The following is a 13,401-nucleotide window of genomic DNA, read 5'->3' as shown; positions in this document are numbered from 1 at the left end:
TATGGTTGACTAGAGGGGGGTGAATAGGCAATGACCACATTTTAATTCATCTTAGCAAGTTAGGGTTAGCAATATAAAGGTTCTCTAAAATGTCAACAAGGAGGTGAACCTATATGATGCTACCAACAAAAATAACTAAGACAAGTAAGAGATAGACAACAACAAAAGTACACACAATGTAAAGGTTAGAGATAACCGCAAGTGGAACCAATGAAGACGAGGATGTGTTACCGAAGTTCCTTCCCTTTGACAGGAAGTGCGTCTCCATTGGAGCGGTGTGGAGGCACAATGCTCCCCAATAAGCCCCTAGGGCCACCGTATTCTCCTCACGCCCTCACACGATGCAAGGTACCGTGATTCCACTATAGGTGCCCTTGAAGGCGGCGACCGAACCTTTAAAAACAAGGTTGGGGCAAACTCCACACAAAGCTTGGAGGCTCCCAACAAGACCACAGAGCTTCACCACAATGGAATGTGGCTCCGAGGTGACCTCAACCGTCTAGGGTGCTCAAACACCCAAGAGTGACAAGATCCGCAAGGGATTAGTGGGGGAATCAATTTTCTCTTGGTGGAAGTGTAGATCTTGGCCTTCTCAAACAATCCCTAGGAAATCAACAAGTTTGATTGGCTAGGGAGAGAGATCGGGCACTTTTGAGCTTAGGGAGCAACAATGGAGCTTGGGAGGGTCAAAGGTAGGGTTCTAGAGCAAGAAGAACCCTTTATATAGTGGGGGGGAATCCAACCGTTTTCCCACTCACAGCCCGAGACCGCTGGCTGCAGCGGTACTACCGCTAGCACTCCAGGGGTACTACCGCTGGCTGTAGCGGTACTACCGCTGGCTGTAGCGGTACTACCGCTGGCTGCAACGGTACTACCGCTGAGCCCATGGTAGTGTAGAAGCACTACCGGGCCAACCACCGCCAAGAAAGTCTTCGCAAAAAGTCCGATGAAGTACAGCCGCTAGGAAGGCGGTACTAAGTTCCTGGAGCGGTACTACCGCTGACCAGGGGCGGTACTACCGCCAGCACAGGGGTACTACCGCCAGTTCTAGCGGTACTACCGCTAGGGACAACGGTACTACCGCTAGGAGAACTTTTTGCAAGAAGAGATAAAACAGAGACGGGAACAGCTCCAAAGTTGCAGGGAGAGGGGAAGGAGATAAAGTGTGTGCGTGCAAAGTTGATTCCTCCCAAACCTTTCCACTATGGATCCCCTCTTAATAGTACGGCGTTCCTATGACTCAAAGAAAGAGAATTATAGAGGACACCGTGCTTCTGTTCCACGAAGGGTGCAGAATCGTCTTGTGTCGTTGACATCTGTTATCTGAAAGCTTAATGCACACGATTAGTCCTTTACGTTATTGTCATCAATCACCAAAATTACTTAGGCATAAATATGCCCTAACAATCTCCCCCTTTTTGGTGGATTGATGACAATACCGGATTTGCACAGTAGATAGCATGTGAACATAAAGATAAATAATTGAGATAATTGAAGAGCATATGACTCACAACATATGATAAAAATAGGTCTCACAATAAAACCAAGTCTCACATCACACGTAGCAAAGATAGCAAACACGATCAAACCAAGTTCAAAGCAAACACAATAAAGATAAGCAAAGCTAAAGCAGAACGCAAATCCAGCTCCTAGACTCTCTCCCTCTTTGTCACAAGACACCAAAAAGGGGCACACCTAACGACACAGGAGGTCAGTCCGCATCCTCATCATCCCCAGACGCGTCTGTGGCATCCGGATCCTGCTCGTCCTGCTCCTCCTCAATGCCTCCTCAGAAGCCTCCTCCTCTGCATCAGACCCAGTCCACTGATAACCTTGAGCCCGCATCCAATCAAACTATGCAGTGATGTCGTCCTCTGAGCCGCTTGAGATAGCTACATCAAGGGTCCTTAAGACACGCTTGTGCCTCTGACGGTTCTCCTTCTGGGCCACATGAGACTTATATTGTCCCTTGGCCTGCATACAAAAGAGAGTCTTCATTTGATCCTTCAGTTTCACTACCCAAGATGGCATAGCAGAAGAGCGGGTCTGTGAAGCAGGTCCTCCTCCAGCAGCAGTCTCTGTGTCCGTGTCCATGTGCTGAGAAGAAGTTGATGGGTTGGCCCATTTGTCTTTGATACGGAGCTTGACAGGATCATGCACAAAATAGTTAGCCTGAATAGGGAAGGGATCTACCACATAGACCTCGTGCCACCTCTTCTGAATATAGGCAAACAAGTAGGGCCCATAGATGGGAACCTTGCGGTTCATGATGCAGTTCCAGAGCTCATTGAACATCACGTGGGCAATATCGAGAGGCGCAGTATCCTTAGTCCTAGCCTCCTCACATAGCAGAAGCATCTCAGCTAGATGACCATGCACCTCGACAAAGTTGCCAATACGAGGGAAGAGAGAGTTGCGGAAGATCCGATGCATGATATCCAAATGCTTGGGGAGCACACCTTTCTTCACGTAAAGTTGTTGCAGCTTGTCCTTGGGGTGGCAATAGATGAAGAAGGAGCATGAGGACGCATCCCAAGAGCATTTTCGTCCCCCTGAAAGTCGACTTTGAGAAACTGCATGAACTCTCACCAGGAACCTGTCATCTTCTGAGTACCGGTCATCCAAGTCATGGTGTGCACGTCATCAGGTGCAAAGTGAACAATGACATAGAACTGGGCCACAACATCTGGATCAAAGTCTTGTCTAAAGATGATGATCTCTGTAAGGCCAAGATTTTCAATCAATGAGAGAACCTCACCAAAGTAGTCCGGATTCCGCCGAAGGTGAGCAAGGTCAATCCACTCCACTCGGACAAATATCTTCTTGAAGGGCTTGATGATGTCGTGATAGATCATGAAGTGATCCCGTGACCAAACATACTCGATGTTCTTGATCTGAGCTTTGTCTTCAAGATAGTGATTGCGGGTGCGAAATACCAGAAAACCCTTAGGGGGCATAGTGCGAACGTTGATCCCTTTGTTCTTGGTAGCAGTCTTCTTGAAGGACCTCTTCTTGGGAGTCAAACCGGAAGTGGCGGAACCCTCTGGAGCCTCTGAAGTGCGATACTACTTCAGTTGGGTGTTACGTGCGAGATTAGAGCGGCGAGCACCACCTGTGACACACAAGACACACACACCAAAAAGAGCGACAGGAGGAGTCAAGGCAATGGTGAAAAGAATCATAAGAAGAAACACACATTGCCAAAACACAAATAAAAAGAAACGAAAATAAGAAAAATATCCTCCTGGCGATAGTACCGCCACCCCTAGCGGTAGTACCGCCGGGGTCCGGGCGGTAGTACCGCTACCCCTGGCGGTAGTACCGTTGGGGTCCTGGCGGTAGTACCACTAGGGAGTTGACTTTTAGATCTGAATATGAAGAAACTCACAAAAACTGCTAGATTTGATTCAAGAGATCCACAGCTAGTACATAAACTCACTACAGGAAACACCACAGCCCTAACACATGGGGACCTCAAGAACATCTAGAACGAGACACGCCTAGTCAAAAGGATTCAAGTTTTAAATCTAATCCAAGAGAAGTATGATAAGAACTACTCGATCTAAAACATGAAGAACTAGGGAATGTCAAAATAAGTGCAATGAATCATAAACCCTAAACTCCCCTAATATATCTCCTTCGTTCCATCCAAAAACGAAGCACAAATCATGGCCATGGATCCAAATCACCAAGCTCCTATCCCTATAATAAGAAAATACCAATCAAGAGAACAAGGAGAGGAGCTTTACCGGCGTCCATGGCACTTGACGGAGGAAGAAGGAGAGGAGCAAGCTCTCCAACTCAAGGGAGAGAAGGGGCTCCGCAAAGAGAGATCCAAACAGGGGGAGTTCGGAGTAGAGGAAGGGAGATCCACGAGGAAGAAGACACACGGCAAAAAAGGGCTCCCCTCCTTTTTATAGCCAAGGGGTACGGGCCCAGCGGTAGTACCGCTGGGTCCTAGCGGTAGTACCGTTGTCCTAGCGATATACCGCTCCCCCTGGCGGTAGTACCGCCAGGGTCCTAGCGGTAGTACCGCTCCCCCTGGCAGTAGTACCGCTCCCCCTGGAGATAGCCCTAAAAAGCCCTGGTCAAGTCGTGATAGGCTCGGGTCCTGGCGGTAGTACCGCTACCCCTAGCGCTAGTACCGCTGGGGTCATGGCGGTAGTACCGCTACCCCTTGCGGTAGTACCGCTCGGATCCTGGCGGTAGTATCACTACCCCTGGCGGTAGTACCGCTCAAAATGACACAACGAGACATAGGATTTTGTGGAAATGACGAGGGCAACGACTAGTCAGTGTAATAAAAAGATAACACCAGCAAGGTATACTGACTAGTCATTTTGTATCCTTTCTTCCATATGAGAGAAAGGTGGGGGCGGTGGCCGAGGCCACCTATGTTTGAGGCAAAGGTATGACACCGCAAAGAATTATCCTTGGGTTCATGACCAACGCTCGTCTTTGAAGCACAAGTGCCATTTAGTAATGGCCAACGTGAAAGACTTGATCGATTTATGCATAATGGGGGGAGGGAAAGTTCATTGAGAGAACAACACTCCCCCTATGTCCATGCCTACACCTAGAACAAGATGTAATGCATAGTGAGGTGCAAAGTGCCTAGTTTCAATCCACACTACTTGAATCAATGATATTTAACTCATGCCTTAACTCCCGGAACCTTGCTTCATCTAGGGGCTTAGTGAAAATGTCTGCAAGTTGCTCTTCAGTGTTGATGAAGTGAACCTCAATATCACCTTGCTTGATATGTTCACGAATGAAGTGATGGCGAATATCAATATGCTTGGTCTTGCTATGTTGCACCGGATTGAGGGAAATCTTGATAGCACTTTGATTGTCACATAGAAAAGGCACTTTGTCACAAGTGACACCGTAATCCTTTAAAGTTTGCCTCATCCATAGCAACTGTGCACAACAACTTGCAGCTGCCACATACTCAGCTTCGGTGGATGATAGTGAGATACAATTCTGCTTCTTTGAAGACCAACTTACCAGTGAGTGACCAAGGAATTGGCATCCTCCAGAAGTTGACTTCCTCTCCACACAATCTCCTGCCCAATCTGAGTCAGAATAGCCCACTAGGTTAAAGTTTGCTCCTTTGGGATACCATAGACCAAAGTTTGGGGTATGATCCAAATATCAAAAGATTCGCTTAACAGCCATAAAATGACTTTCTTTTGGTGTGGATTGAAACCATGCACAAATCCCTACACTCAACATAATATCCGGTCTAGATGCACAAAGGTAAAGGAGGGATCCAATCATGGAGCGATATACCTTTTGATCCACTGCTTTACCATTGGGATCACTGTCAAGCTTGCATCTTGTTGGCATGGGGAACTTGACCGGCTTGACATCCTCTAGCTCGAACCTCTTGAGCATGTCTTGAGTGTACTTGGCTTGCTTGATGAAGGTCCCTTCTAAGCCTTGTTTAATCTCGAATCCGAGGAAGAACTTCAACTCACCCATCATAGACATCTCAAATTTCTCAATCATTAGTGCAGCAAATTCTTCATTGAAAGAAACATTAGGAGAACCAAAAATGATATCATCAACATATATTTGGCATATGAACAAATCCCCTTTAACCATCTTAGTAAAAAGAGTGGGATCTATCTTCCCAATTTCAAACCCACGATCTTGTAACAGCTCAGTAAGGTACTCATACCACGCACGTGGGGCTTGTTTAAGGCCATAGAGTGCCTTATTAAGTTTGTACACATGATTGGGGAGCTTGGGATGTTCGAATCCCGGGGGTTGTTTGACATAGACCAACTCATTTAAAGGAGCATTGAGAAAAGCACTTTTCACATCCATTTGTTGTAATCTGAAATTATGATGTGAAGCAAATGCAAGCAGCATGCAAATAGATTCTAGACGAGCAACAGGGGCAAAGGTTTCACCGTAGTCGATATCCTCGACTTGGGGGTAGCCTTGAGCCACCAATCTTGCCTTGTTTCGAATCACAATCCCATTGGCATCTTGCTTGTTTTTGAAAATCCATTTGGTCCCGATGACATTATGTTCCTCCTTTGGTCTTGGCACTAAATCTCATACTTGATTACGCTCGAAGTTGTTGAGTTCTTCATGCATGGCCAAAAGCCAATCCTCATCATCGAGCGCTTCCTGTACCCGTTGAGGTTCACAATACGAAACAAATGCGTGATGCTCACAATAATTCCAAATTTGTTGACGAGTGGATACTCCCCTTTTCAAACTTCCAAGCACATTCTTCATAAGATGTGACTTGACTCTTAGCTTGTTCCAATCTTGGCTGCGCGACGCTCCAAGAGTTCTGCACTGGATAACTGGGGAGCATCGACTTTATTACTTTGCTTGCCCTTGCGTTTTGAACCTCCCTTGGCACCAGTAGCCCTTTTTGGCGCAGCAGAAGGGAATTGAGAGACAATATCGTGATCAACTTGATTTTCGACTTGAGTAGGTTCAATGGTTTGTCCTTGTTCTTGTGGTTTCTCTTGATCTTGATCTTGTGCTTCTATTGGGTCTGGATCTTGTAGTTGCACTTGATCTTGATCTTGAGCAGCTTCGGAACCTTGGTTAAGCGCTTGTACATCATGGGACACATCACCATCTTTGGGAAATTGATCTTGTCCTTGAGCTTGTTCAACTGGTTGAGGGTCTTTTCTTTGTTCATCGGAAGCATGTGGGGCTTGTGAGGATGATGGCTCCACTTGAGTAGAGCATTGTCCTTCTCCTTTGGCCACAAGGGGTTCCTCAATGGGGAGTATTTGACCAATCCCCATTCTTCTTATGGCTTGGGGAGGAATTTCATCACCTATATCACAAAGACCACTTTGCTCCACTTGGGAGCCATTATTTTCATCAAACTCCACGTTACACGTCTCCTCAATGAGCCCGGTGGACTTGTTGAGGACACGATAAGCATGAGAGTTTGTAGCATAACCAACAAAGATGCCCTCTTGTGCTCTAGAATCAAATTTAGCTAAACTTGCACCTTTCTTGAGAATGAAACACTTACAACCTTTCTTGCAGTGTCCATTAACGTCCGGTTCTTCCTTTCCGCCACACCATTTTGTTGAGGGGTATATGGTGTTGAATATTGATGTTTTATTCCCTCATCACCTAGAAACTCATCCAAGGTGTAGTTCTTGAACTCGGTGCCGTTGTCACTTCTAATCATCAAAATCTTTGCTTCATGTTGACGTTGAGCTTCATTAGCAAAGTTGATGACATTTTGTTGAGTCTCACTCTTCCACTTGAAGAAATATACCCAGGTGTATCTTGAGTAGTCATCAAGAATCACCAAGCAGTACTTTCTACCCCCAAGACTATCAAATGATGGAGGGCCGAAAAGATCCATATGAAGGAGCTCCAACGGCCTCTTAGTGTAAATGAGAGTCGTTGGACGATGAGCAGTTTCATGAATCTTTCCTTCAATGCAGGCATTGCAAGCACGATCTCTGGCAAAACTCACATTCGTTAGTCCATGAATATGGTCCCCTTTGAGGATACTTCGCAAAGATCTCATATTGACATGAGCTAGTCGGCGATGCCAAAGCCAGCCCACATCAACTTTAGCCATTAGACAAGTCGCAGTCTTAGTGGGTCGCTTTGAAAAGCTTACCACATAGAGATCGTTTTCGACATATCCAACATAGGCTACTTTAAGAGTCTTGCTCCACAAAAGGACCGCAGTATCAAGATTAAAGAATGTGGAAAAACCCATAATTGCAAGTTGACGAACCGAAAGTAAATTGTAAGCAAGGGACTCAACAAGCATGACCTTCTCAATAGATAACTCTTGAGAGATGACCACCTTACCAAATCCCAATACCTTTGACGATGATGCATCGGCGAATTGGACATGGGTGGGCATAGATGGAGAAGGATGCACATCCACCACTAAGTCCTTGCTTCCGGTCATATGATTTGTTGCTCCACTATCGAGCAACCATGACACCCCACCGGAAGCAAACTCCTGCAATAGATCAAGGCTTGGTTTTAGGTACCCATTTTTGAATGGGTCCTTTAATGTTAGAGACAAGGGTCTTAGGAACCCAAATAGCCCATTCAATGGACTCATAGTAAGAACCAACAAATCTGGCATAAACATACCCATCACTAGCACGACATAAAACATAGGAAGGATTGAGTTTGCCGGCTGTGTTGGTAGGAATGGTTTTTCCCTTCTTGACGCTACCATCATCCACCTTGTTCCTGCTCACCTCCTGAGTCCCTTCGCCCTCTTTGACAAAGATGTCCATGAGGGTAGGGGATCGTTTGTTCCTGTTCTTCCTTTTTCTTTTTGACTTGGATGTAAGTCCAAGTCCCTCCTTTCCTACCACACCCTTTTGATTGCTCAAGAGGTCGTTCAGGCTCTTCTCACCTTGGATGCATGACACAAGGCCCTTCTCAAGTTTCTCCTTCAACTTGGCATTTTCCTCCACAAGATGTACATGCTCACAACAAGGGTTAGTTGTACAAGCATTATCAATTAAAATGAAAGGAGGACACGTAGAGATTTCCTTGGTAAGCTTTGCTTGGAGTTGATCATGAGACTCTTTCAGGGAGAAATGAGCACCTTTCAAGACCTTGTGAGCCTTGTCAAGTGTGTCAAACTCCACTTTGAGTCTGTCATGGCCAACGCCAAGAGCATCCTTTTCAGACTTAAGCATACGAGTAAGAACAGTAGCATGATCTAGTTTCTTTTGCACTTTAGCGCAGTCATCGTTGTATGACTCCTCAAGAGCCAAACAAAGAGTGCGCTCCTTTTCTAGTGCAATAGATAGTTCACCAATCTCATCGGCATAGTCACAACTATGTCCTTGAAGCTCGGAGATGGTCTCCTCATGAGACTCGATGAGGTCATTAGCCTCACCCGGTTGTTCCAAGAGAGCAACAAAGTGCTTCTTGGGTTCTCCGTTGATCGTGCACAGAAATTTGTCAAGATCATGTTCATTAAGTTCCACAACATCACTATCATCAACACAATTCAATAATGAAGGAGCAGTAGTGATGTTGGTCTTAATGATCAGGGTTACCTGATTGATACCTTTGGCCATGAGGCACTTGGCGATGTGGTTCTCGTTGGGGGCGTTGAAGAGAGACACCTTCTTGGGAGAAGGGGTGGCAATGGTGACAGTTGCAGTTGCCACCATATCGTCATCGTCATCATCATCGGAGGAGTACTCTTCAAGTGCCACCATACCCTTTGGGTGGGGTTTCTTCACAAAGTTCTTCTTGTTTGGGAATGACTTGGTTTTGTCTTTGCGAATGAGCTTGCCCCCGTTGTCTTCCCTCTTCTCATAGGGGCATTCTGCCACGAAGTGACTCACATTACCACAGTTATAGCATGTCCTCACTCGTTGCTTGGATTTGAACCCACTTGAGTTGTTCTTGGTGAAGTTGGGTCTTGAGTTCCTCTTGTTGCCCCAGAATTGCCTTGACGCAAGAGCCATGTGCTCGTGATAAGCATACTTAGTGTCTTCAGGGCAGCTCTCTTCTTCCTCATCCTCTTCTTCTTCTTCAGAAGCAGCTCTTGCCTTTAAAGCAAGGTTAGGTGAAGTTGTCTTTGAACGAACTCGAGCAAGTGCATTGTCGGCTGTCTCGTTCATGATTGACATTGCAATGATTTCATCCAACACCTCACTAGAAGACAAGGAGTGGAAATCTGGTCGTTGGCGAATGACTGATGACATGGCTTTGTTGAAAGGCATGATGGCCTTGAGAAACTTGCGCTTGACCCATGTATCATCCACATCCTTGCTCCCATGGTCCTTGAGAGTCACAGCAATAGTAGTCACTCTTCCATAGAGATCACGAGGGTCCTCATCTTCCTTCATCACAAACTCATCAGCCTTATCAAGTACCACTTCATAGTTGGACCGTTGAATGCTTTAGCTTCCCTTGTACAACACCATAATGTGCTCCCAACAGTCCTTAGCCAGAGTGAAGGGGCGCAAGTGAGGAAGATCTTCAGGAGGTACTGCGGACTAGAGAATAAACAAGGCGGAGTGATTATATTGATTGTCCGCTTCTTCTCTTGGGGTGAGGTTGCTTGGGTCATGGGGATAGTAGCCTTGCTCAATGATTCTCCATAAATTTTTTGAGCTGTGATTCAAATGAGACTTAATAGAAAATACCCAGTTAGCAAAATCACCCTTTACAAGCTTGGGAGGAGGGCCAACAGGGTCAAGACGCGGTGTGGGAACCGGTCCTCCATAGACCATGGGTGGTGGAACTGAGGCATAAGTTCCAGTCCCATCATTTTCGAGAGGAGGAGAAGGTTGCATACCTTTAGCTGTTTCCTTAGAGGAATTGGCCTCCGAATCTGTGTTGGCGGGTTTAACCACCAACGCCGGTTCGGGAGAACCTTTAATCCCCTCAATTAACTCTTTAAGCATGGTCCTGACTTCGTTCGTCAAGGACGTCTTGAGTGCGGCCATAGCCGTATTCAAGTCGTCCCTTGTGATCGAAGTCAAGTCCATGGCCTCGGGTTGCACACGGGGAACTCCCTCATCATCTTCCATACTCTTCGGGTGGTGAAACCCTAAATAAAGAGACGTGGCTCTGATACCAATTGAAAGGATCGATATGGTTGACTAGAGGGGGGTAAATAGGCAACGACCACTTTTTAATTAATCTTAGCAAGTTAGGGTTAGCAACATAAAGGTTCTCTAAAATGTCAACAAGGAGGTGAACCTATATGATGCTACCAACAAAAATAACTAAGACAAGTAAGAGATAGACAACAACAAAAGCATGCATAATGTAAAGGTTAGAGATAACCGCAAGTGGAACCAATGAAGATGAGGATGTGTTACCGAAGTTCTAAAAGTGCGTTATATCGACTAGAGGGGGTGAATAGGAGATTTTTAGAATTTCATCACTGAGGAAATTCCTTTTGAGGAAATTCCTCACTGGTGACTAACTTACAGCGGAAACAGTAAAGGATGAGAAGTGCAAAGTTTCACAACAACAGTTTTTCAGTATGAGGAATGTGAAAACAGATTGCACAGTGAGCAGGTACACAGAAAACAGATGAGGATTAACTAGTGTGAAGAATTTGGGGTTGAGGAATTTCAGAGAAAGTCTTCAGCAAATTCTTCAAACAGTAACAGTGAAAGTCATCAACACATAATCTCAGGAATGTAAGGAGTTGAGGAACTAGAACCCGTTTCACAGCGAAGACAGTAGTTGATGACCGAGTTCCAACTGTTGTGACAGTTGTACATCTGGTTTGGAGCGGCTTGGTATTGAAATCAAAAGACACACAGTCCCTACCGTATTCTCCTTGGGCTAAGAACACACAGTCCTCGCCCAACCCTCGTGGTAAGTCTTCAGGGCAGACTTCCAAACCCTTACAAACTCTGACATCTGTTGGTTTCGTTGTTAATGAAGCTGACAAATGTGTATACTATCGCCATGGTGGGGGCGAAGGAGTTATATTGTGCTTGGATGTTGATGACATACTGATTTTTGGAACCAACCTCAAAGTAATTGAGGAGGTTAAATCTTTTCTGTCTCAAAACTTTGAGATGAAGGACCTTGGGGTGGCTGATGTTATCTTGAACATCAAGCTGTTGAGAGATGATGAGGGTGGGATTACACTTCTGCAATCCCACTATGTTGAGAAGATTTTGAGTCGCTTTGGATATTCAGACTGCAAAATTTCTCAAACACCATATGATCCTAGTGTGCTTATTCGAAAGTTTAAAGGCACAGCTATAGATCAATTGAGATTCTCTCAAATTATCGGTTTGCTTATGTACCTAGCTAGCGCAACAAGGCCTGACATCGCGTTTGCTGTGAGCAAACTTAGCCGGTTTGTTGCAAACCCGGGCGATGTTCATTGGCATGATGTTGAAAGAACTATGCGCTACTTGAAAGGTACTGTCAACCACGGGCTTCACTATACGGGATACCCATCGGTACTTGAAGGGTATAGTGATGCGAATTGGATCTCTGATGCTGATGAGATGAAGGACACTACTGGGTATATGTTTACTCTTGGGGGTGGTGCAGTTTCCTGGAAGTCTTGCAAGCAAACGATCTTAACGAGATCGACAATGGAAGCAGAATTAACAGCATTAGACACATTTGGTGTCGAAGCAGAATTTCTTCGAGATATTTTGATGGACCTACCTGTGGTTGAGAAGCCGGTTCCGGCTATCCTTATGAACTGCGATAATCAGACGGTTATTGTCAAAGTGAAGAGTTCAAAGGACAATATGAAGTCCAACAAACATATAAGAATGAGATTGAAGTCTGACAGACGTTTGAGAAACTACGGAGTGATAGCGTTGGATTACATCCAAACGGCTAAGAATCTGGTAGATCCCTTTACTAAAGGGCTATCACGTGTTGTGATAGATAGTGCTTCGAGGGAGATGGGTATGGGAACCACGTGAGTTGCCATGGTAGTAACCCAACCTATATGATCGGAGATCCCGTGAAGTAGGACCTGGGAAAACAAGCCAGTGGTGAACTGAGGAGAGTAACTTTACTAACCCACTCCAAGATGCAATGCTCTCAGATCCCTATATGATCGGAGATCCCGTGAGCATTGGTCGGAGATCCCGTGAAGTAGGATGACTACTGTCTTAATGTGTTCTAAATCTTATGTGTAAGCAAGATGCTGTCCTACAGAGCGATCTTTGGAGGAACACACCTATATGAGCTTGACTGCTGGTCACAGTCTATGAGATTTGGGTGATCTCTAGTCAACTCATGAATAGGCGAGGAGTGTGACTAATATGCTCCACCCGAGGGGTCACCTTCGGCAGTCTAGTACTAGTAAGACTTGTGGTGAAGCTCCTTTACGCCAAACTGACAATTCAAGGCATAGTCCATTGTTCAGTTGTAAAGCAGTGTAGCTGCTTGATCTAGGTGAAGCTCAACCTTAACAGGTCTTCACTGAAATGCTGGTATATTAAAACAGTGATTGGAACGAAGGAACACGATGTGCCCTTGAGATCTGGTGGGGGATTGCTGAAATTAGTGATGGGCCTTAGGCCCATAAGACAATTTCAGAAAAATCTCCAAGGGCCCATGTAGGTGGTGGCATGACAAGGTGGTGGGAAGTTTAGTCCCACCCCGCTAGTGGAGGAGAAGTTGGACCCCTTTATAAGGGTCTCTCTTCCACATGCTATTGGAGAGTGAGAAGAGAAGGTGCCCTCGCGCACTCCTCCTCCACCGCCTGCCTCGCCACGCCACGCCTCGTCACGACGCGCCGCGCCGCGGGTTTCGGGAATGAGCCGAGCCAAGCTCATACCTACGCGCTTATTTTTGTCGGTCAGGAACGGAGAATACGTAACGGACACGGCATGATCCGAGAAATCGGATCGTGGGCTGTTACCGACTCGGACGTGGGTTCGGCCCACGTCTCTCCGTCCAGTCGCCTAT

This window comes from Hordeum vulgare, chromosome 3H (assembly GCF_904849725.1).
Source record: "Hordeum vulgare subsp. vulgare chromosome 3H, MorexV3_pseudomolecules_assembly, whole genome shotgun sequence".
NCBI classification, from domain to species: domain Eukaryota; kingdom Viridiplantae; phylum Streptophyta; class Magnoliopsida; order Poales; family Poaceae; genus Hordeum; species Hordeum vulgare.
The sequence above is the reverse complement of the archived record's forward strand: the minus strand, read 5'-3'. Positions refer to the sequence as shown.